This window comes from Corvus hawaiiensis, chromosome Z (genome assembly GCF_020740725.1).
Source record: "Corvus hawaiiensis isolate bCorHaw1 chromosome Z, bCorHaw1.pri.cur, whole genome shotgun sequence".
NCBI classification, from domain to species: Eukaryota; Metazoa; Chordata; class Aves; order Passeriformes; family Corvidae; genus Corvus; species Corvus hawaiiensis.
In genome coordinates, this window is record NC_063255.1 from 38,552,881 (window position 1) to 38,567,107 (window position 14,227).

Below are 14,227 nucleotides of genomic sequence, written 5' to 3' on the forward strand. Positions count from 1 at the left end.
ACCTGCTCCAGGACAGTCCCCAGCACCAAGGTCCGGCTAACAGGTCTGTAGTTCCCTGGATTCTTCTTCTGACCCTTTTGTAGATGGTAAATGGGTCACATTTGCTAACTTCCAGTCAACTGGGTCCATTTACCAGGAGTGCTGGTAAATGATGAAAAGTGGCTCTGTGAGAACTTCCACCAGTGTCCTCAGAACCCTTGGATAGATCCCATTCAGCCCCATAGACCTGTGTGCATCTAAGAGGTGTTTCAGGCTGTTGATCATTTCCTCCTGGGTCATGAGGGCTTATTCTGTTCCTCATCTCTGTCTTTCAGCCCAGGGGGCTGAGTACCCTGAGGACAACTGGTCTTGCTATTAAAGTCTGAGTCAAAGAAGGCATTAAGTACATCAGCCTTCTTTCCTCATCCTTTGTCACTGTGTTTCCCTCTGCACCCAGTTAAGAATGGAGATTCTCCTTAGATCTCTACTTGTTGCTGATGTATTTGCCAAAGCATTTTTTATTGTCTTTTATGGCATAGCCAGATTAGGATCTCATTGGACTTGGCCCTTTTAATTTCCTCACTGCATAAACTCACAAAATCCTTCCAGTTCTCTTGAGTTGTCTGTTGCTTCTTCCAAAGGTCATAAACTCTTCTTTTTTCCCTGAATTCCAGCCAAAGCTCTATGTTCAGCCAAGCTGGTCTTCCCTGGATGCTTGTGTTTCAGCATATGGGGACAGCTCCTGTGCTTCTGTGCATTTAGGATTTCCTTCTTAAAGCATGTCCAGCCTTCTTGGACTCCTTTGCCCTTCAGGACTGCTGCCCAAGGGAGTCTCTCAACCAATCTCCTAAACAGGCCAAACTCTGCCCTCCAGAAGTCCCAAGCACCAGTTCTCCTGTCACCCCTCCTTATATCTCTGAGAACCAAAAACTCCCATCATTTTGTGACTGCTGTGCCCAAGATGGCCTCTAGCGATCACATCACCCACCAGACGTTCTCTGTTTGCAAACAGCAGGTCCAGAAGCTGCTGTCCCTAGTTGGCTCACTCACCAGCTGTGTCAGAATGTTCTCTGCCAAATGCTCCAGGAACCTCAAGACATTGTCTGAAGGCAAGACCTTCCTGGGGTAAATAAAGCACTTGCAATTCATAGAACGGAGAGAAGTAGTCTTGTGTTGGAAAGTGGAGGTTATATTCTCTTAAAAATGTGCTTCAGTTGACATTTTACCCCCTTTGCTGTCCCTTTTTTCAAAATTTTCAGTGACACAAGAAAACCCCCAAATATAAGAAGGGTTAGTATTGTTGTAGATCCTTTTCTTCTGAAATTCTGCTCCAACAAAATCAGCCAACAGGGAAGAATGCACTGTATATTTTTTTCTGCTTTGCCTATGAGTAGATTCTTTTTTTCAAGATCTAGTCTGTAATTTTTAGTGATTTTTTTTTTTTATAAAAAGGATTTAAGAGGCAAATAGGATTTTGTGACTGGCTGTATATGGAGCATAACCTTACTAACCTTACAGAAAATAACGACGTTATTTAACTTCAGAAATTCTGCTTGCAAATTCATAGATGCACATCTATGATCAAAGAACCTTTCTCATCAAGATAACATCTCAAATATTTGTTTCTATAAAGCTTTGGTAACAAAGCACTCCTTAAAAACAAGCAGGAAAGAGCCACAATAAAAAAGACTGACACTGCGTAACTGAAGCAAGGGAAAAGCAAATCCTGCCTTCCTACAGGTCCCTTTTGGGTTTGATTTATCCTTTGGCCCTCTTTGGAACTTTACAATTTTATTAAGGCACCAAAAGAGGTTACTAAATTTTCAGAAGCACTGAGAACTCAGCTATGGTTTCTCTGTTGGATGAATGCTGACCTCTTTGTTCCACCCTACAGAGGTAGGAAAGAACTACCAAAGCCTTTTTCTCTTTTATTTCTTGCTATACTTCGTTCCAAAGGAAGTGGGTTCTGGAAACATTCACCATTGTAAATCATGGCTTAAATTTGATACTTGGTCATCTGTTTAACTGCTGCTCTGTTTTCAGACTTGCACCCAGTGCTGCATTGTTGGGAAAACAGAGGGTGCTGTATTGTCACTTGAAAATACATGAAAATCATAATGGATAGTAGTAATCTACAGTAAAATTACAGTAGTAAATTGTCAGGAAAATACTGAGTTCTTTATGTTTCAAAATTAAAAGTGGCTACACATCTTACTTATTTTGTTCCATTAATCCTTTCTCATTCTTTGATGATTATATCTTACAATAACTGATAAAATCTAAGCCTTTCATCCACCACAGATGCTCCATATCCCAGCAGACCTTTGATCCAATATGATTGTCTTGAATGGCAATATGGGGTCAGAGTATTTTCTCAAGAGCTTTTTGAGCTGCAGCATATTTCATAAGGGGGCCCTTTTATTAAGATTTCTTCTGCCACTGTAATGGAATGTTGGGGTTTTAGTTTAGTCTTAGTTTTTTTTCCTGTTAAAGGAATTTTCTCCCATATGCATGTTGCTAGGGGACAAATAGCTGTACTTAAGAAAGACAAAAAGGGGAGTGGGGCGGGCCTGGCTACTCCTTTGTCTACACCTGGGTGTGGGGTCAGTTCGCTCTGAGCATCCGGAGAGAGAAGCTGCAGAGAAAGGAGCTGCTGCTTCTTTCTTTTTGGCCGTTCTTTCTTCCTGCTGGAAACAACGCCGGGACCCCAAAAGCCGCTTTCCCTGCCCTGCTGGAGACCGAGCTGTGGCTGCCCTGCCCCGCTGCTGCTTCGAGCTTTCGCTACGCTGTAGCCCTGCTCGCCCTGCCTGCCTGGGCCTCCGTGGGGTTCTCCCATCTGGATACATCTCGTCTGCCACCCGGGATTTGTGTTCATCCCTGCCGTTTCAGCCTGCCGTTTCAGCCTGCTGTTCCTGAGAGCCCGGGATCGGCTGCCCAGCGGTTTGTGAAGCCTTTGTTCCATCCTTCCCGGGATCCCAGGGCACCAGAGCCGCGGGTTTCCCGAGCTCGCTCCGGAGCGCCCCCTGCAGCCGCGGGGGAACCATCGCACCTGCCCTGCTCACCGGGAGCCGCCAGCGCCCCTGCCGGCTGCGAGCGGAACTGCACCCGAGGGGAAAGGGCCCGACAGCTGAGAAGGCTGGCACTGGGTTTGTGATTGCTGTTACTGCCATAGTTGTTGTTGTTTTGTTTGACTGGTTATATACATATATATATATAGTAAAGAACTGTTATTCCTATTTCCCACATCTTCGCCTAAAGGCTCTTGATTTCAAAATATAGTAACTTGGAGGGAAAAGGGGTTATATCTGCCACTTCAAGGGGGGCCTCTGCCTTCCTTAGCAGACACCTGTCTTTCAAAACCGAGACAGATCTTGGCGCCCAACGTGGGGCCTGAGGGCATTAAGAGATAGAGGTGAAAAAGGAATAACAGTTCCTCGACAACTTTATTTTGTGTGCTGGATATTGGAACCTTGTTAGGCAGCACTATGTGGTCTAGTTTACCCTGGTTTGGGTGGCATGTAGCCGTGGCTATATTCTTCCCCTTTGCAGCTCCTTACTTGAATATGGGTCCTCTGACTAAGGCTACCATTGCTGTTATCCAGCTTGCGTTATGGGTCGAGAAGGTGAGGAATTCATGGGTTTTTAACTTCCTCCGGAATGTGAGCACATGGATAAACAGCTATCACACACTGAGCATATGTTTTTGGGGTTATGTTAACAATGGTACCTTCTGTGAGGAAATGACACCAGGGGAAGTTTTCTCCCAACCCCTCAACCAGTTCTTTGGGCCCACCCCATCAATTTTCGAAGGGTTTAAATTCCCTCTGAATACTAACCATCTGCTGCTGATAGGCCTACTCTATTTAGCATTCAAGGATAAGTTGAGATTGGCTTGGATATCTACCCGGACACCAGCCCCAGAGACTAGAGATCCTGCCCCAGAACCTGACATGGCCCCAGAGAGTAGAGTTCCTACCCCAGAGCCTGATCCTGCCCCAGAGCCTGACACGGCCCCAGACACTAGGAGATGCATTTAGCAAGAGCCACCTGGTTAGTTAACACTCGAGGTTCCACCAGCCGAGCAGGCCCTGCCCAATCTGAACCCCTACAAACAACAGACGGGGATAAGGTTCCAGTGGTGCACATGAGAGGTATGCTTGGAAAAACTGTTTGGGTAAAGTCCGCCTTGAGCAAAGACAAACCCATCCGTGGGGTTGTTTTTGCTCAGGGACCAGGTTGCACCTGGTGGGTGATGCAAAAGGATGGAGAGACCCGATGCTTACCTCAAGGGGACCTTGTTTTAGGGTGAACTACCCATGGCTCTGTACTTGTATCAGTATCAGCATGTATATTTGTATATAATTTGGGTAATGCATAGATTTATATGGTTAAAAAAGTTAAGTTTCATGTAACATGTTAGTATGGGAAAAAATTCGGGGTGGATAATGTTGGGGTTTTAGTTTAGTCTTAGTTTTTTTTCCTGTTAAAGGAATTTTCTCCCATATGCATGTTGCTAGGGGACAAATAGCTGTACTTAAGAAAGACAAAAAGAGGAGTGGGGCGGGCCTGGCTACTCCTTTGTCTACACCTGGGTGTGGGGTCAGTTCGCTCTGAGCGTCCGGAGAGAGAAGCTGCAGAGAAAGGAGCTGCTGCTTCTTTCTTTTTGGCCGTTCTTTCTTCCTGCTGGAAACAACGCCGGGACCCCAAAAGCCGCTTTCCCTGCCCTGCTGGAGACCGAGCTGTGGCTGCCCTGCCCCGCTGCTGCTTCGAGCTTTCGCTACTCTGTAGCCCTGCTCACCCTGCCTGCCTGGGCCTCCGTGGGGTTCTCCCATCTGGATACATCTCGTCTGCCACCCCGGATTTGCGTTCATCCCTGCCGTTTCAGCCTGCTGTTCCTGAGAGCCCGGGATCAGCTGCCCAAGGGTTTGTGAAGCCTTTGTTCCATCCTTCCCGGGATCCCAGGGCACCAGAGCCGCGGGTTTCCCGAGCTCGCTCCGGAGCGCCCCCTGCAGCCGCGGGGGAACCATCGCACCTGCCCTGCTCACCGGGAGCCGCCAGCGCCCCTGCCGGCTGCGAGCGGAACTGCACCCGAGGGGAAAGGGCCCGACAGCCGAGAAGGCTGGCACTGGGTTTGTGATTGCTGTTACTGCCATAGTTGTTGTTGTTTTGTTTGACTGGTTATATACATATATATATATAGTAAAGAACTGTTATTCCTATTTCCCACATCTTCGCCTAAAGGCTCTTGATTTCAAAATATAATAACTTGGAGGGAAAAGGGGTTATATCTGCCACTTCAAGGGGGGCCTCTGCCTTCCTTAGCAGACACCTGTCTTTCAAAACCGAGACATGGAAAAAGTAGATTTGTGATCTGTGCCTTACAGGATACTAAACAAAAATTATGCCATCATTATTGGATTAGTTACCTCAGTGCTTTCAGAGATTAACTTGTTATCATTGCATTTTCCTAAATGGCCTATTGCTTCTTTAATAGGAATGAGTTTTGAATGGTCCTGAAGTAGAAAATTAATAAAGGTGCAAACTGTGCAATCTTTCAGACTAATTAAAAAATGTGTGGCTCTAAGCTTCAGACAATTAAACTTGATTTGAATTCTCTCCTGTATCTTGATCAGGGTTTAAATTCCCTTGTGCATTTCTGTGGAAGGAAAGTTCCATGCATTACTCAGGAGGAGACACTGAGGAAGGATTTTTCTGTAACTAGTTGAGGTAAGATGAGCTGAAGTGAATGTGGAAATATGATACACAGAATTCATGCTAATGCAAAGAGTTTAGATCATGTAGTCTGGTCAGCTATTTACTTCATGATCTTCATATGTGTCTCAAAAACATGTTGCTGAAAACAGATGTTCACTGGGTCAGCAGAAACTCAGCCACGATACTGGTCTTATTCACACACCCTCTGATAAAAATTGCATGTCTAGGTACGTGCCCATTTAGGCAGTTTACTGTCTTAGCCCAGGAACAATGATGTATAGCACTCCAGAGCATACAAAATTGCATGTTGTTTGCAAGTGGCCGAAAGAAGACATTGCCTCTATGAAATGTTCAACTTTGTATGCTGCTGTGTAGAAAAAATTATACACATTCAAGAAGTTTATGCAAAATCATCTTTGTTAGGTTCTCTCTACAGTAATCTTTGCAGTACATGAGATCAAATAAAGAGGAAAACACCAGGAAAAAATAAAAGGACACCTGGAATCCTCTTAAAGAGGATTTCCACATAAAATGCTGACTCCAAGATGTGTATACTGCCTCACTAAATCATCTTTCTAAAGAATAAATTGCTTCCAAATTGTTATTCTGGGCATTGTCATTAGTGGTTCTGGCATAGCAGTAAAACACAGGAACTTTGGGCATTGATTAGTTTAATCCTTTGTGAAATCTAAAAACATTATCATGTGAACATCATCTACTATTTCAATTGGCTTGACTTCAGTCTTGTAAACAGAATTTGGTGGATGTTGCTTACTCGGATGTGTGACCTCTGAATGTTGCTGCAGTGGCTGTATCTCTTTTATTAAAATACAGAAATTTGTGGCTGCTTCTGGTTCCCAGCTTTCTGTTTTGGACCTCCATACTGCTTATATATGTTCACTTATGTTTTTCACTTGGATATTTACTTCCATTTGCCCTAATCTCCCCCTTCTTTTCACATAAGAAAACAGAGATGCTTGAGTTAGGTCTTCTAAACAGTTATCAGGTAAGGTAGAAATAATAAATGATAAGGTGCAGTACCACAAGAAATTTTCCTTTTGTTCTGATGCAACCTATTCAGTTCAAGAAAACTACACTTTCTACCCAACTGAGTGACACCTAGCTATCCTCACAAGGAAAGAAGTCTGTTAATATGAAGAAGAGCTAATTCATGGAACAACCCAGTGAAAACAAAAATATTTTCAAAGGTGTGAGGTTTTTTTCTTTTTTTTGTCCAAGTATTTGTCCCCAGGAAGATAAGCTGCAGTTTAAAACTTGAGGCATTTAAATCTTTTGCCAGTATACCTCCTGAACATCTGATATGTATTTCAGGACTGAAGCTATCCATTTGGTGAGAAATTTTTGTTCAGGGCAATGTGCAACATGTTGGACAATCAGATATTGCTAAATTCAGGTGTATATCTGGGGTGCTGATAACTGTGTTTTGGAATAGTGGTATTATTATTAATTGCCTGGTTGAAAGACTTAAACCATTTGGTGCATGGACACATTGGAATTCTTTAAGTAAATAGTTTAGTCTTGGCATCCTTTCACTGTAACTGCTGCAACTTATCCAGTTAATGTCGAAGGGGCGGATGTTTCATCTCGAAGCACATTTAGAAGGACAAAATTTGGTTTTATACACACTGTCTCTTACACTAAAAGCAGAGATTTCCAAACACTTTTTAAAAGTCCATAATTCATGCCCAGCCACAGGCAGGATTTGCGACTATTTTAGCCTAAGCTGGGAAAGCACCTTTTTCTTTGTTGGAGAAACCTGCATTTCTTAGACTGCCTTGAGTTCAGGTTGGGAATCTGACATCATGGACTGCATTCAAATATTGCTATCAGAAACTGGTAACTGAGAGAGAAAATTTACATTTGAACAGTTAATACAGTCATGGAATATAGGCATATTCCTATATGCATATTCCTATATGCATAACAATATATTACAATAAAAATATTTAAGCTTCAATCCTGCAAATATTTACTAAGTGCTTAACTCTCAAAGGACTCCTCAGTCTGTAAAATTAAGCAAATGTGTAACTATTTGTAGGATTTGTGCCTTAGGACTTTTCTGTATTGTGTGAAGCTCCATGAAGGTCAAGATTGGGGTATTTAAAAGCCTTAAGTTGACATATATGCACATTGTTGAGGTGTTGAAACATTTTTGAAAGTAGAAGATACTCATATGCTAGTGGAAATAATCTTAAAATAGGATGGAACACCTATCAGGATCTGTATATGTGTATCTGTGTATGGAAAGCAAGGAAATACCTATATGTGCACTGCAGCAGAAGGCATACAAGATTTTGTAGTGCAACAGGACATCAACAGGATTCCTGGAATCATCTTTCACTCTACAGCTCTGAGTACATTAAGAAAATAATTATTTTCACTGTTGCAACATAATTTTCCAGTAAAACTTTAGAAATTTCCACATTTACTTATAGGGACCCAACAGTGGCTGAGAGGGATATGTTGATACTTAGTTTTGTCTTATCAGAAGTGGTGAAGTCAAATCCCAAAGCCCTGCTGGCTCCCTCTAATTGTGATCACCCAGGGAGTTAAACTCTGGTGAAATTAAAGTCTGTCATTTGACAAGATCAGAATTGGTTTTATGTACTGATAACGCTCAGAAACTTCAGGGAAGTCATCTCACTTCTAGTCTAAAAGTCAGTACTGAGGTTAAAAACTGCAAATATTAGAGAATTGGCAGCATAAGAGGCTTTATCTGTACCTAGGCTTATTTGTCTTATCCCAGTACAAACACATTAGGCAGTAAAAAGTAATGTTTTTTTATGAAACAGAATTGTAGTATACAGAATGTCTTTTTTTTTTTTACCCCAGCAGCAATAGCAAATTTTCAGTGACTGTTTTTACTGTGTTTTCATTTTGTTTTTTATAATCTGATTATTACAAAAATATAAACCCATGTGCAGATGACTGTTCTGAAAGCTAGGTGACCTGTTGAGGAGATTGACAGCTGAACTGACAATCTCACAGAGTCAGACCTGAAGCCAGTCAGAATTCACCCGTGAGAATATCACAGTGAAATTTTGCAGCTTTAGTAAAACTCACAAAGAAGGCCAAGAAGATAATTAACAAGAGAAGATGTTCTGGACACGAGGGGAGGATGTTCTTGTTATGGGACATTGAGAGTGTAGAAGGAAGAACTTGTGGATAATATGTAGCAACTATACTTTTGCTTGTATAGCTGTTTACTGCCTGAATGGTCATTGTTTGTTAGACAGCCTTGTCATTGTTTGCTAAGCAGCCAACCTTAAATTAGGCCACAGCCACTGTGAAGAGGTATAAGAATGCAGTAGAGAAAATAAGAAATCTTTCTACCTTTCTCGCCTATGGATTATGATTAGTGTAGCTTTTATGTCTGCCTTGACAACAGCAACAACCTATCAGACACATAAGTCTCAAGATTTATTCAGTAGTTTGTAGAGTTTAAATCAACCCATCGTTTGTTCCTGACTGTGCCCATCCCCACTTCAGAGCAGGAATAATTCCACTGAATGATCCTTTTCTGTTCCAGCAAATCAATTCCAAATGTATTTTCTTGACTTTGTCTTTTGCTACTACACTGTCTCCCCAGAAGATGTTTTAAATTGAACTATTTATTATTTATAGGCTCTTGTTAAAGACTGTAAAACCCTGCCTGTGTTAAATTTTCATTTTGGCCTGCTGGCCAGCTGTTAGTCTGAATGATCATGTCTTTCTCCAAACACACTAGATATTTAGGAGAAGAAGATGAAGTACTTACTTCTTAGGGAATAAATGCTCATAGCAGAGGTTTTGTTTCCTTGGTAGGCAAAAAAGATGCTATATTTGCCAGCAGATGCAAAAGGCTAATCAGATAAACTGATATGAAATTTGCCAGAGTGCTACACTTCCATTTTTCATAATAAGGATAATTAAAACTGTATGACTAGAATGCTGAGTGGTGACTCAAATAATTGACTGGTTAATGTTAAGAAGGTGTAAATTCTCCAGAAAAGCCCTGTGCATACCAGCTGAAAATGCAACCCATGAAATAAATCCATCTGCCTACATTTGTTTTAACAGTAATACTGACCTTAGAGCAAGGTATTTCCGAAGGATTTTTAACGACCAGCTGGAGTTAATAGCCTCTGACTGTACCTCAGGCTTTAAACTCTGCCTAGCAAGCCATTAATTCCTAGGAAATGCTCTGTTCCTTGATTGTTACTGCTTAACAGCATGACAACCTAGACTGTAAATAGCTCTTAGCAGAGAAAATATAATTCTTAAATGCACATAGTACCTTCCTTCAGAAAAGACTCCAAACTATTTACAAGGTGAGGGCTCTGAAAAAGAAAGTAAGCAGACATAATTATGTTGCTGGGAAAATAGTCTTTCATAATGGATAGATCTAAGCAGATGGATATTCTCTGTATGTCTCTGAGAAATTAGACACCCTTAGAGCTGTCTCACTGCCCACTGCTGGTGTTTCTGGCTATAAGCTAGGGAAGCATCAGCACTACCCTCTTCTACTGCTGGCTATTGGACAGTGCGGTCTGAATTTTGTGGACATTTACGAGTCTTCTGGGGAAACATGTCAAAAGTCTACAAATGTCTGTCAACAGAGAACCAAAATGGCAAAAAAAAAAAAAAAAAAAAAAAAGTAAGTTGTTTGTGATTAAGTCTTTTTGTGTATGTACAATGTCCATCTAAGGCAGTAGACCCTTATCTGCAGTGGTTGCATGCTGCAGGTGAGGAAAATACGTGATTACTGAAAAGGATGAGCCTGAAAAAATCCGTCTTGATTTCTGCCATGTCTTCAAGAACATCCATGATGACATTAGTAACCACAAGTATGAAGAGTCAGATCCAGTGACTGATAAACCAGAGGAAGCACCTGGCTGGAAGCCAGAGTTTCTAGCTTATTCTGTAAAACTAGTGTGGTCAGAGTGGCACATTCAAGCCACCATTTCCCATTCAAGCACAAGCACCTGAGGAATTTAGTCCCAGTGCTGAGAAACTGTGTAAGCTGGTGTTTAACAGCATGTACATCAGTCACACTTGCCACAGTACTCTGCCTCGCCTTAAGCACAGGACCTAAGGCTTTGCAAGGCTATTAGAAAAGGCTGTGCAGAAGGCTTTGCTAGGTATGCAGCTGCACTACACAGAAACACAGAGCTTCTAGAGCCTGAAATTTATTCATAACAAGCCACTGTTAAACCCGCCTGTTTCAAATTTGTGCATGAGAGGAGACTAATACTACAGATTTGTAACAGTGCTAAATATAATATGATAAATACCCATAGTCACATGTTGGTTGAGGAATTTTATCATGTGGCTATGAATCAAACCCAGTGATGAGTATAAAACTACTAAAGAAATCAACCTCAAAGCCACAGAAAAAAACAGTGGTCTTCTGCTAGACAGTATTTCGCAGCACTGATCTTTTTAATTTTATCATTATTTGTAACTGGCCTACTATGACTTTTGTAGGTCTAGCATGGTTACAAGTTCTCCAAACAAGCACTAATACATTTTATTATAATTTTAAATAGAGTGCTGCTGAAGCTAGCAAAATGACAGTTTAAAACCTGTTTTTTATTTGTTGCAGACTTTCTGAAAATACCTCTTGTGTTTTCTCCCTGCTGTTTCTTAATGAGGCTTTCTTTATCCCATGACAAATAGGTATCACACCATTATCTAGCTACAGATGAGTCTTCACATGTCTTTTCAGTTCCCATTCATGCACTGGCACAACTCAGAGCAGCACTTAATCAGGTTCCATTTTTGATTCCTCTTAGTGGTACAGAGCAGCCATAACTGAATAGAGTGCCTGGCAAAGTATGAATCATCAGGACGTCAGCTGCAGCACAAGAGTGGCTCTGACAAATGATGCACAAGGTCTTGCTGATGTTTTTGCTCCCACCCTTGTTACACCTTGAGAAAAAATCTAGATAGGGTTAAGCTCCCTATCTTCTCATCCTTTTGGCAATCTGTCCCCATTAACAGCTTGGCTCTCACTCTGTGGCATAGAGAAGGATTTTTGAGAGGTAGTAACTAATGCCACAGCTCCCATATAGGTTTTGAATATTGAGGACAATGGAACCACTGAAAATAGATGATGTCTCCCTAACTAATTTAGTTACTTGTTTTACATGTTGCATTTCACATGCGGTAACGTATAGCTACATATGATCGCATCTAGAACATTTCACTGCTGTGACACATATCACAGAATCACAGATTCTAGCTAAGAAGGGACCCACAAGGATCATCGAGTCCAACTCCTGGCCCTGCACAGCACCATCTCCAAGAGTCACACCATGTGCCTGAGAGCATTGTCCAAATGCTTCTTGAACTGTCAGGCTGGTGCTGTGACCACTTCCCTGGGAAGCCTGTTCCAGTGCCCCACCACCCTCTGGGTGAAGAACCTTTTTCTAATACCCAACCTAAACCTCCCCTGACACAACTTCAGACCCTTGGGTCCCATCAGTGGTCACCACAGAGAAGAGATCAGTGCCTGCCCATCCTCTTCCCCCCACCAGGAAGTTGCAGACTGCAATGAGGTCTGTCCTCAGTCTCCACCAGGCTGAACAGACCAAGTGACCTCAGCCACTCCTCATACAGCTTCCCCCAAAGGCCGTTCACCATCCTTACAGCCCTCCTTTGGATACTCTCTGACAACTTAATGTCTTTTCTATATTGTGGTGTCCAAAAACAGTAAATATACTAAGAAACCACTCAGAAGCCTTTTTGCATTCTAGGTACTTGCCTAGTGCCACTTTAAATTTTTAAAATTATGGCCTTATAGTATTTAGTTAGTCCTTGGAAAAGACAAGGGTTAATGTCTTCCTAGAAACCACAAAGCCAATTAATGAAGATTCAGAGGAACCAAGCTTCTTTAGTCCTATCATTTGAGTGTATTTTTTTTTTATTTATAATAATTACTATACTTGCTTTTTGCATCATGTTCCTTAATCCCCATTTCTAAAGCATTTTTCAATGCCTGTATCACTTTGCTCATTTATTAAATGGGGAAAAACTGCCACTTGGAGGAAGAAAGTAAAATGCTTCCAGTCATCTAGAAAACTCATGGTTCATCCAGGGCACTCTCCACAAAATTCATTGCCCACTAGGTGCAGTTTGAGTGTCATTTTACTGTTTGTGATATGCTTGTTCAGAAGGTATTGTGACTTAAGGAGAGAGAGTAACATTTCTAGATTGCATAAAAATGGATGCTCAGGTCCTTAGCTTTTTGGTGAGGCTACACACATCTTACATAGGCATAAGTGGAGCTCACAGGGGAATAGATTTTAACCTCTGTTCTCTTACAGTCAAATATAACCTGCTTCTTGAGTTTTCCCAAATGTCATTGGCCATTTGGTCAGTTTGATCATCTGAAGTAAGAGCCGAGTTGCTGAGAATTTTTTAGGATTCTTGATATTCAGGGAATAGTATTTCTAAAGTTTAAATTTTAAGATTGGAAATATTGGAAATATTAATTATTCTTCAGTGGTACTTTGTATGAACTGTAGTTTAGGATCAAAGAAACTCCCATAGTTGGTCAGGCCACCAGTACAGCAAGCTGGGTTATCTGTGTGCAGCAGAAGTACACAGCTATGCATCTCTGAGTGGTTATTAATGGATATCGAATTCTTACAATAGCTTTATTGCTCACTGCAGATTCTGTGGTTTTATGCCAGTTTAGGTATCAGTACCTGAAACACCCCACGTACAATCCTGCCCTCAGAGTTGGACAGGCTGATACATGAGAACCAAGGGGTGATGCCTTAGCATTTAGCTTTTATATTTTTCAGATCCTGTCCTGCTTTAGTGTGTAACTCTAAAACTCCATAGCATGTTAGCTACTGTTCTCACATCCTGGTTAGACATAAAAAACCCTCTCTGGGCCTGGACTCAACGACACCTTGCTGTCCCAAGCCTTGAAATATGTAAACTGAGCCTCTGATGGGGGGAAGCAAACTTGGGGTAATTACATCATTACCTGAAACTGTAATTGGAGCATTAACCCTGATATGCATATGGCCCAAACTTATAAAAGCGTGCAAAACCCATGACCCAACGTCCATCTTGGGTGTAGCCCCTCAGAGGCTTTTGACTGCCCAAGGTGTACCTTTGAAGGCCCTTCAATAAATACCCGCTTTTATTCTCTTAATCTTGTCTAGCCTGTGTTTTCAGGTAGCCATTCCAAGGCATCAGGGGCACCTAAAAATAGAAGGAAAAGAAAGAGGAGAAGAAAAGGAAAATAAAGGAAAACAGGAACACACCAAAGTTTAATATATGGGGCTCCCTGCACAATTTATCTGTTGCTTTGTCCAGAACAGTGAGTTTCAGATAAGGGTTTAATAGGCAAGAAGGTTGCTTGCATTTATTTTCAGGTCACAATGCGCTCCACATGGTAGCACTTAGTAGGAAAGGGATCCAGCTTCATATCATGTTTGATATTGTATTATTTCATGACAAAAACTATTTTGTGAGATCAAATATGAAAGAACCTCTAATGGTATTGTAGCAGTTG